This window comes from Gordionus sp. m RMFG-2023, chromosome 1, assembly GCF_954871325.1.
Source record: "Gordionus sp. m RMFG-2023 chromosome 1, tfGorSpeb1-WG-v2, whole genome shotgun sequence".
NCBI lineage: Eukaryota > Metazoa > Nematomorpha > Gordioida > Chordodea > Parachordodidae > Gordionus > Gordionus sp. m RMFG-2023.
The window spans coordinates 50414213-50425767 of record NC_088775.1 but is presented as its reverse complement, the minus strand read 5'-3'; the positions used below and the strand labels follow the sequence as shown (position 1 = coordinate 50425767).

Genomic DNA, 11555 nt, shown 5'->3' with positions numbered 1-11555 from the left:
GAAAAGGCTAACATCTTATATGCAATTTTGAATATTTTTATATCATTGAACTCAGAATTAAATTTCCTATCTAAATATGCTTTGATGTATTTTTTTACGTTATCGGTTCAAAAAATAAATTATTTTTTTGTGGTAAAAACGTTGGAAGGGAAAAGGTTAACATCTTATATGCAATTTTTAATATTTTTATATCATTCTACTCATAATTAAATTTCCTATCCAATTATGCTTAGATGTATTTTTTTACGTTTGCGGTTAAAAAATAACATTTTTGTCGCGAAAACGTTCAAAGGGAAAAGGCTAACATCTTAAGTTTAATTTTATAAATTTTTATATCATTGAACTCAGAATTAAATTTCCTATCTAAATATGCTTTGATGTAATTTTTTACGTTATCGGTTCAAAAAATAAATTTTAATAATTTTTTTGTGGTAAAAACGTTGGAAGGGAAAAGGCTAACATCTTATATGCAATTTTGAATATTTTTATATCATTCTACTCAGAATTAAATTTCCTATCCAATTATGCTTAGATGTATTTTTTTACGTTTCCGGTTCAAAAAATAACATTTTTGTCGCGAAAACGTTTGAAGGGAAAAGGCTAACATCTTAAGTTTAATTTTATAAATTTTTATATCATTGAACTCAGAATTAAATTTCCTATCTAAATATGCTTTGATATATTTTTTTACGTTATCGGTTCAAAAAATAAATTTTAATAATTTTTTTGTGGTAAAAACGTTGGAAGGGAAAAGGCTAACATCTTATATGCAATTTTGAATATTTTTATATCATTCTACTCAGAATTAAATTTACTATCCAATTATGCTTAGATGTATTTTTTTACGTTTCCGGTTAAGCAAAATTGGATAGGAAATTTAATTCTGAGTAGAATGATATAAAAATATTCAAAATTGCATATAAGATGTTAGCCTTTTCCCTTCCAACGTTTTTACCACAAAAAAATTATTAAAATTTATTTTTTGAACCGATAACGTAAAAAATACATCAAAGCATATTTAGATAGGAAATTTAATTCTGAGTTCAATGATATAAAAATATATAAAATTAAACTTAAGATGTTAGCCTTTTCCCTTCGAACGTTTTCGCGACAAAAATGTTATTTTTTGAACCGGAAACGTAAAAAAATACATCTAAGCATAATTGGATAGGAAATTTAATTCTGAGTAGAATGATATAAAAATATTCAAAATTGCATATAAGATGTTAGCCTTTTCCCTTCCAACGTTTTTACCACAAAAAAATTTTTAAAATTTATTTTTTGAACCGATATCGTAAAAAAATACATCAAAGCATATTTAGATAGGAAATTTAATTCTGAGTTCAATGATATAAAAATTTAAAAAATTAAACTTAAGATGTTAGCCTTTTCCCTTCGAACGTTTTCGCGACAAAAATGTTATTTTTTGAACCGGAAACGTAAAAAAATACATCTAAGCATAATTGGATAGGAAATTTAATTCTGAGTAGAATGATATAAAAATATTCAAAATTGCATATAAGATGTTAGCCTTTTCCCTTCCAACGTTTTTACCACAAAAAAATTTTAAAATTTATTTTTTGAACCAATAACGTAAAAAAATACATCAAAGCATATTTAGATAGGAAATTTAATTCTGATTTCAATGATATAAAAATTTAAAAAATTAAACTTAAGATGTTAGCCTTTTCCCTTCGAACGTTTTCGCGACAAAAATGTTATTTTTTGAACCGGAAACGTAAAAAAATACATCTAAGCATAATTGGATAGGAAATTTAATTCTGAGTAGAATGATATAAAAATATTCAAAATTGCATATAAGATGTTAGCCTTTTCCCTTCCAACGTTTTTACCACAAAAAAATTTTTAAAATTTATTTTTTGAACCGATATCGTAAAAAAATACATCAAAGCATATTTAGATAGGAAATTTAATTCTGAGTTCAATGATATAAAAATTTAAAAAATTAAACTTAAGATGTTAGCCTTTTCCCTTCGAACGTTTTCGCGACAAAAATGTTATTTTTTGAACCGGAAACGTAAAAAAATACATCTAAGCATAATTGGATAGGAAATTTAATTCTGAGTAGAATGATATAAAAATATTCAAAATTGCATATAAGATGTTAGCCTTTTCCCTTCCAACGTTTTTACCACAAAAAAATTTTTAAAATTTATTTTTTGAACCGATATCGTAAAAAAATACATCAAAGCATATTTAGATAGGAAATTTAATTCTGAGTTCAATGATATAAAAATTTAAAAAATTAAACTTAAGATGTTAGCCTTTTCCCTTCGAACGTTTTCGCGACAAAAATGTTATTTTTTGAACCGGAAACGTAAAAAAATACATCTAAGCATAATTGGATAGGAAATTTAATTCTGAGTAGAATGATATAAAAATATTCAAAATTGCATATAAGATGTTAGCCTTTTCCCTTCCAACGTTTTTACCACAAAAAAATTTTAAAATTTATTTTTTGAACCAATAACGTAAAAAAATACATCAAAGCATATTTAGATAGGAAATTTAATTCTGATTTCAATGATATAAAAATTTAAAAAATTAAACTTAAGATGTTAGCCTTTTCCCTTCGAACGTTTTCGCGACAAAAATGTTATTTTTTGAACCGGAAACGTAAAAAAATACATCTAAGCATAATTGGATAGGAAATTTAATTCTGAGTAGAATGATATAAAAATATTCAAAATTGCATATAAGATGTTAGCCTTTTCCCTTCCAACGTTTTTACCACAAAAAAATTTTTAAAATTTATTTTTTGAACCGATATCGTAAAAAAATACATCAAAGCATATTTAGATAGGAAATTTAATTCTGAGTTCAATGATATAAAAATTTAAAAAATTAAACTTAAGATGTTAGCCTTTTCCCTTCGAACGTTTTCGCGACAAAAATGTTATTTTTTGAACCGGAAACGTAAAAAAATACATCTAAGCATAATTGGATAGGAAATTTAATTCTGAGTAGAATGATATAAAAATATTCAAAATTGCATATAAGATGTTAGCCTTTTCCCTTCCAACGTTTTTACCACAAAAAAATTTTTAAAATTTATTTTTTGAACCGATATCGTAAAAAAATACATCAAAGCATATTTAGATAGGAAATTTAATTCTGATTTCAATGATATAAAAATTTAAAAAATTAAACTTAAGATGTTAGCCTTTTCCCTTCGAACGTTTTCGCGACAAAAATGTTATTTTTTGAACCGGAAACGTAAAAAAATACATCTAAGCATAATTGGATAGGAAATTTAATTCTGAGTAGAATGATATAAAAATATTCAAAATTGCATATAAGATGTTAGCCTTTTCCCTTCCAACGTTTTTACCACAAAAAAATTTTTAAAATTTATTTTTTGAACCAATAAAGTAAAAAAATACATCAAAGCATAATTGGATAGGAAATTTAATTCTGAGTAGAATGATATAAAAATATTCAAAATTGCATATAAGATGTTAGCCTTTTCCCTAATCCAGTACTCACAATATCGTTATACTTACTATCAATTTAGTTTTGAAAAAAAACTTAAATAGAATATACATATAATTTTAAAAATTCCCATATTTTAAAATAACCAAATAATTTAATTAAAAATATAAATTAAAAATTAATAAAATTAAATAAAATTATAATCGCAATTTATTTCAAAGAATTAATAAAAAAATTGAAATATTATAATCCATTTTTTTAAAATAACTAAATATAATTTAATTAAAAATAAAAATTAAATAAAAATAAAACCGCAATTTATTTCAAAGAATTAATAAAAAAATTGAAAAGATCTTAAAATTTCCATTTTTTTAATATAATATATTCCATTTTTTTTAAATAAATAAATATAATTTAATTAAAAATATAAATTAAAAATTAATAAAATTAAATAAAATTAAAACCGCAATTTATTTCAAAGAATGAATAAAAAAATTGAAAAGATCTTAAAATTTCCATTTTTTAATATATTATAATGTAATATTATTATAATATTTTTCTCGTAAAAAAAGCAATAAATCAATCAAATTACACATTAATCATTTTCTTTGTTATTTTTATTTTCAATATTATTTTTTAGCCTTTCGTATCATGCAGCCTTTCGACTTTTAGATCTTGCGCATTTTTGGTTATATTTTTTTAAAAATTATTTTTATTTTTTTTTTACTACGTAAATATTAAATTTCTCTCGCGAAGAATGGCATTAAAAATAATAATATATCTAAATTTTTTTATTAAAACTAGATTTAAGAAATATATATAAGAAATGTATATGAGATGCCTTACCTTTCACTTATTACAAAGAACTTATAGCATTTTAGGTTATTTTCTCTAAAACATCCACCAATAATTTTAAAATTATTCTTCGCTAGGCTTTATTTTAATTGTATGCGGTTTTGGATGAAATAATTAAAATTCTAATGTAATTATAAACGATTTATTATAAATTATGGAGAATATGGTAAGAAAAACCATTATCAGCTTGGATTTTACAGTTTATAAAATCGTTTTTAAATAAGTGTTCTGACCAGTGGCGTTGACAAGGGGGAAGGGCTAAACCTCCCTCACTGGGAAATATGATTGATGACAACTTTCTTTTAAATTGATAAAACTCCTTTCATATTCCAAATAAAATTATCTCAGAAAATTCTTATTTAAAAAAAACATAAAAAAATCTTACAAATCTAAAAATAAACAATACCATCATTTTATTTTATAATCCATTTTCACAATATTTTTTACAAATTATAATTATAAAACGGAACGCTTCTCGGAGAGGTTAAGCGCACTTAATATTACGTTATTAAACAATAGCTCAACCCATTCGCTTGATGAAAAAATTAACTATATTTTACCATAACCAATCCATCTCATTTTGATATAACATTTTACAAAGTTGCCGCAAATTATGTAATCTGTCGGAAAAGTTTCCAAGCTTAATTTTCTTTTGGCTAAAATATCGAAATTTTTTTTATTATAATTGCTTTCTTTTAGATTCTTTGTTCAATCTTAAATTTGATTCATATTTTGAAATTCTAATAACTTTTTGGTTCATACTTAAAGATGTGCTATTGTATATTTCGCGTAATAGAACTAGTTTTTGTTTATTGACTGGAAAAACTGATTGACAGAATAGTAAGTACTAATCTGGCATTTCATATGGTATGAGCTCACCCAAAAATATTTGTTTGTTTTCGCATGTTGCCAATCTTGGCAATTTTATCTTATTTTGTCAGTAAAAACTATCTACCAAACGAATTGAAGAATCAATGTAATAAATTTCAATTATTGATTTAAGTTCCAGATTTAATGCTTCCAGAAATTTGGTTGATTTTTAAATATTAGCGCAAACCAGCTATTTTCCATTCTATCAATAATGCCAAATTAGGCAATTTTTCTTATTTTGCTAATAAACATTTTCTTTATACTGTCTATTAAACGAATTAAATTATAATTAATACGGAACATCGATAAAATTTTCTGAATAAATTATTTCCGTCGCTTAAATCATAGATTTGCCAAAATTTTGTTACTAATAGTTTTTTCCTTTTACGAGCTACTATACTCGTTTAAATACTCAATTGGTACAAATAAAGCAAGAAATATTGATATAATTTACAATTAGTTCGTAGAACTATTCAGCCTCCAAATTTAACGGCGCTGATATTAAAATATATAAATCTTGTCTCTTCCTCTGTTCTGATACACAAGTTGAAGCATATAAAGAAGTTACTCAGAATTATCAAACTGTTATGGTAATTATAGATTTAAATAGCCTAAACCTTTGATTTTTGAATGATTCGATCAAGTTAGAATATTTTGAAAGAATTAAATATAAATGTAAATATAAGCCTAAAAAATATCTAAAAATTTATTTTAAATTCTACATTCAAATGCTGGCTCAGAGATGAGTTTAATGAATATGATTAGGCGAAAAAATTCTTCTTCGGTCTCATTTGATTTATTAGGCCGAATTAATAGTAAAGCAGAATTTTGACATGAATTGCGAAGAGTTAAAATTTATTTTCATATATAATAAACTTTTAAATAAAATAAATTCCTTCCGATAAATATGTAGATTTGGATCTTATTTTTATATATTTTGACTTTATGGATAATAATCAAATTCAAATTATAATTTGTAAATTATAATTTGAAAAAAATTATTCACCAATATTTTTATATAAAAGAATTGCAGTTGTCGCGCTTTCCCGCTTTTTATCCTTTAGTCATTAAAAATCCCACCTCACTCTTAGAATATGGGAGGTATGGCCGGGCCTAAAAATTTTTGCAATTTACAAAATGAGAAAATTGAATAAGACACCTATTTAATCTAGAATTAAAATCATAGTCACTTTTATAATTATTTTTTATTATCTTTCATTTAAATACTCTTCTCAAAATTTAGAAAATGTTTTTTAACACGTCCCCCATCCCGCCCTTATTGTGGTAAAATATGTAAGAGTAAACAAATAAAACTTAACCCATTTTGCCCCGGTTTCCCGATATTATAATATCTTTATTTTCTTGATTTGTACATTTTCTATTTATTTTCAAAAAATCCTGATTTATTTTAATTCCATTTTATTAGAAAAAATAAGTGAAAGTGCTTAGAAATTGAGTAGAAGCGTTTAGCGGTGTTTTCATAAAAACGCTACGATTTAAATTGAACTGGTATTATTTTAAAAAATGGGAAAACTATTTTACGTTTTTTAATTTTTTATATTGTTTAGTTAGACTTGTGAAATCAGCAAAAATAAAAAACTAAAACAAATGAAGAAATGATTTATGTCCATAATTTATTCTTCCTAAATATTACAAATTTATGTAATCCAATAGAATATTTTGAATTTTTTTTTAATTAATCATAACTTTGCAGTTATTTCTATTTATTAAAATGCGAAAAGAAGAAAAAGGAGAGGTCAAAATATTCAAATGAATTAGTTACTATTATATCAGAATTGATGTGCATTATCTAAAAATTATAATTAGAAGGCAATAATTATCAGTAAAATCGTCTATAATTTTTAAAAATAATTTGAGAAAGTCAATAAAGCTTTCAGCATATTTTTTTTATCTAGATTAAAAAAAAGTATTTCAGAAAATTTACTTTAAATGACATAAAGCACACTTTAAAATTTTATGTTGGGTAGGGGTTAACTTTTTTGGTAAAAACTTAACCCAAAATGTCCCCTCCATACTTACAACCATGAGTGAGTAAGACCAGAAAGACTAATGTATTTTCTATCACATCAGATAAAGGTTACATGCTTACTAAATAAACAATACTTAATAAAATATTCTTAAAACATCGCGTTTATGATTTAAAGAAACTTCGGTTGGTAAATTGGTATTGAATATATCAATTTCACTTAAATAAATGAATTTGCAATTTTCGCGGCCATGCGCTCGTTATAATAATTTCGCGCAAATACATTCGCTGTAGAAATTCGCTATAAAGGGTTCGCGATTAAAGTTTCAATAAAATGTATTCGCTCTAAAGTATTCGCGGTTAAGGTTTCGTGGAAATAAATTCGCTATAACGACTTCGCGATCAAAATTTCGCTAAAATATATTCGCTATAAAGTATTCGCGTTTAAGTTTTGCAGAAATAAATTCACTATAACGAGTTCGCCATCAAAGTTTCGCTAAAATGTATTCGCTATAAAGTATTCGCGGTTAAGGTTTCGCGGAAATAAATTGGTGATAATGAGTTCGCGATATTGTCTTCGCTATAAAATTCCTTCGCGATAAACGACATTCGCTATAAATGTTTCGCGAAAAAGTGTTTGGCGATAAAAGTTTCGCTGAATTGACCTGATACGGGTTTTGTGCACAAAGCAGGCCTCAGCAGATAATTGGGTCGTAAATTTTAAGACCAAGCAAATTAACAACACTACAGGGTACCTTTCTAACTGATTAATGATTTTGAAAAATAAAATTTGACCGATCATGCAAAAGGTAAATACGTTCATGTTTTGTAAACACGCACTAGGATAACTAATTTAAGATAAAAAATATATTACATATTTTACTAAAAAGACAAGCTCCTTTGGTCTAAGTCAGAAATACATTTTTAAAATTATTAATTCTAAAAGAATAGTACAGTCAGCTCAGATGTCTGGTTTGCGAGTCTGCACATTAAGCCATATGAGCCGTTTTTTACCAATATGACTAAAGTTTGAGTGGTAAAAAATTGACTATATAACAATACATCCAAACAAAAGGCAGGATTATACTTATAATTCTTGATTATTATAATTTATATCTTATATTTCATTAATTTTCCAAATATATAACATGTTTTAAAAAATAAGTTTTGATAACATATTTTTAACATATTTACAAATACAATAAGATTAAACAAAATAATAATTTATTAAATCAATCAAAGCCATTATAACATCTTATTTTGAGTAAAAGGATCTTTAGTATTCTAAATAATAAAATAATTCAAGACAAATAATCAGTAATTTATTTACCACACTTTGGCATATTCCTTTAATACAATACATTATAGGATTTGAATTACATAAGGTTCCAGTTGGAAGAATACCTTTAATAATAGATTTTCGAGAGGTGTTAATATCAGTTTTACCTAAAATATTATAATCGCAATATATACGACAGGATTCAGCTTTATCTAAATAAAATGTTTTTTAAAAATGTATAATATTATATGTAATTTTAAACTTTCTTTCCTATAGTGCTTTTGATGACCTATGCCGCTAAAAACGAATGTGTTATGAAATAATGTATTATTTGAACATTTTGAAGAAATGTAATGTTTAAGAGATGTTCTATTGATCGGACACAACTATTGGAAATATAGAATTTTACAATATGAAAATGTTGTATAATACCGATGATGGGCAAATATTATAATAAATGGATTCGCCTGTGCAATCTTCGGATTGTGTGTCTCTAATTACAAAAAATATAAATTTAGAAAAATTGAAAATAGGCATATCTTATTTTAACTCTTTTCTGCTATGATATACGAAGGCCTGCTAATTTTTTTAAATTCTGGGTTCAATCTTTTAATATATAATAAATTTATATTTAATATTGACCTTTATTGATAAAAATATGATTTACATAATTAAAACGGGCCGGTCCAGAAATTAAAAAAAAATATATATCAGCCGATTAAAATATTTAACTAGCTGGGCTGCCATAGCAATTCGTGCATAATTAATCATTTTCTGGCTGAGCCGGACAATTTATACATAAAATATATAGCAGTGCCTTTTAAATTCTGATTTGTCATAAATTTTAATAGGCCAGCCCGGGCATCCAAATTTATATATATTTTTTTGAATTTTAAACTAATATTTTGATTTTGATTAATATACAATTTGAAAATAAATTACAATATGCTTATTTTTTTGTATTTTAAACACTGCCTAACTAAAATACTAAATCTATAAATAATTTAGTAATTCATAAAAAATCAAACTATTTATTTATGATATGATCCCCTCATTTATAAATAAAAATTATCAAACAATAAAAAGAACCGGCAAAAATAGATAACTCTTATATTTTATTTATTTGTTATTATTAAAAAATTTAATTAGTATAATCTATATTTAAAAAAAAATATATCAGTCAGGAAAAAAACTTTGTAACTAAATTTCTAGTTATGTTTTTATATTAGCTGTAGCTAAAAGCCGGGTCATTCCGACAAAATGTGCAAAATGATTTACGAACTGGGTTTAAGTTTTGAAAATGTTTTAAAGCTGATAATTAGAATTTATATCTTTTTAATAAAAAGTTATATGGGTTGGGCAAAAACCTCAATAAAAAATTTTTACAGTCCGGCCTACGCCGACCTCTAATACAACTATATCAACTATCAAGTTTAAAATTATTCTGCAAAATATAAGGAATCTAATAATCTAATATGGGGTCGCATTAGGCTCAGTTAAAAAATATGATTAGACTGGAAATGTATTCCAACATGTGTAGATAATGTTTAGGGTAAAACTGTCAATTTATTTTACATTTTTATGAAGGCCAGATATTTTCAATATATTTTAGCCAAGCTAGGCCTATCAGGCCTGTTTACAGGTCTCTACTTTGTTGGCAATAATTCGTAAAATTCTAAATATTTTTAAATTAACTTTATAAAAACTTTTCATAGCTGTTCAAAATATTTTTCATAAATAGTAATTCTTTTAATTACAAATCATTATTTTACGAATGGAAAATCCCTATATAATATTTAAACTTAGTATTTATACATAGAGCTATGGCATGTCCTCCTGAATTCTTCTATGCCAATACTATTTTGAAGGCACAAAGATGTGCAGGGCACGGATAAATACCAAAAAGACCATCCATGTTCTTGTCGAAATTTTAATGAAATATTTGTTTGAGAGACGCATATGCCACCTTTGCACCACTTTAATATATATTTATATACTGGTATGAAATAATTATCAATTTTTTTGAAATTAATTTTATTATCTTATTCTCTAATAAAAATTGTAAATATAATTAAATTATTCTCAAAATATTTGATAAATAAGATTTAAAAATATTGTAGCCTTATGGGAAAAATATTTATTAAAAAATCATTTTTAAATTAATATTTAAAAAATAAATTAAGAGAGATTAATAATATTTTTGTAAGGCGAAAAATTTTTAAAATTTTTAGCACACGTTGGAAAGCAAATTCCTGGCTATGCCCCTACGAGTGAGATGTCTATGCATATTTGAGAATCTATGTGGCTAACTCAAAGACTTTGTTTATCCAAATAATAAAATTTAAAATGTTTTGTATAAATAATAAAACTTTTCCAGGGCCACATATTGTTCCTTCCAATGCCGGAAAACGATAAAATCTAGAAATTATGTTTGTGCATTGAACGAATTGACATACTGTCTAATAGAAAAAGAAATGAAATTTAGTTTTTTAAATCTTATAAGTATGATAATTGTGATTTTTAAATCGATCCCTTGCCTAATTATCTGATAATTAAAAATGCTCAGTAGAAGTCTAAAATTTTTCATTAATAACAATCTTAAAATTCATAAGAGTTGTAATTTTAAAAAATGAAATTATAACGTGTTTGGTTAATAACAAAAATCAATATTTTAATTATAAATATGGTAAAAAAATTTTTTAATTACTATAATATACTAATGGTTATAATTATTTAAAAATATAAATTATTATGCCATATGCCAACGAGTCAATTATAGAAATGAATGATTAAACCTCAAGACTTTGTCTACTATCATGGCTACTATTAGGTCCATTGAAACTTTTGCATTGTTCATTTATATTATATAATAACCCAGGCAAAATTCTATTTGTAAATACGTTACTTGATTCATTTTCATTTTGATTATTAGTTCTACCCAACTCCATAGCATAAGAACGACGATTGTTACTTTGAAATAGACAACTAAATTGAGGACTTCTATTTGATAATTAAATATAAATATTTTTTGATATAAATTTAAAGAAATTTAATTATCACAGCAATATCATTAGTTATTAGTATTATCCTCTTCAGTAATACATTTTGAAC

At 24.6% G+C, this 11555-nt stretch overlaps 1 long non-coding RNA gene across 1 annotated transcript; it reads right to left on the bottom strand.

Annotated features, from left to right (window-relative positions):
• Window positions 1-8770: 8770 nt before the first annotated feature.
• On the bottom strand, window positions 8771-10399 carry LOC135923009 (uncharacterized). The gene is made up of 3 exons (XR_010571101.1): window positions 10260-10399; window positions 8877-8935; window positions 8771-8830 (listed from the first exon to the last, which is right to left on the bottom strand). It is a non-coding gene; the product is annotated as an uncharacterized LOC135923009 (long non-coding RNA).
• Window positions 10400-11555: the final 1156 nt, after the last annotated feature.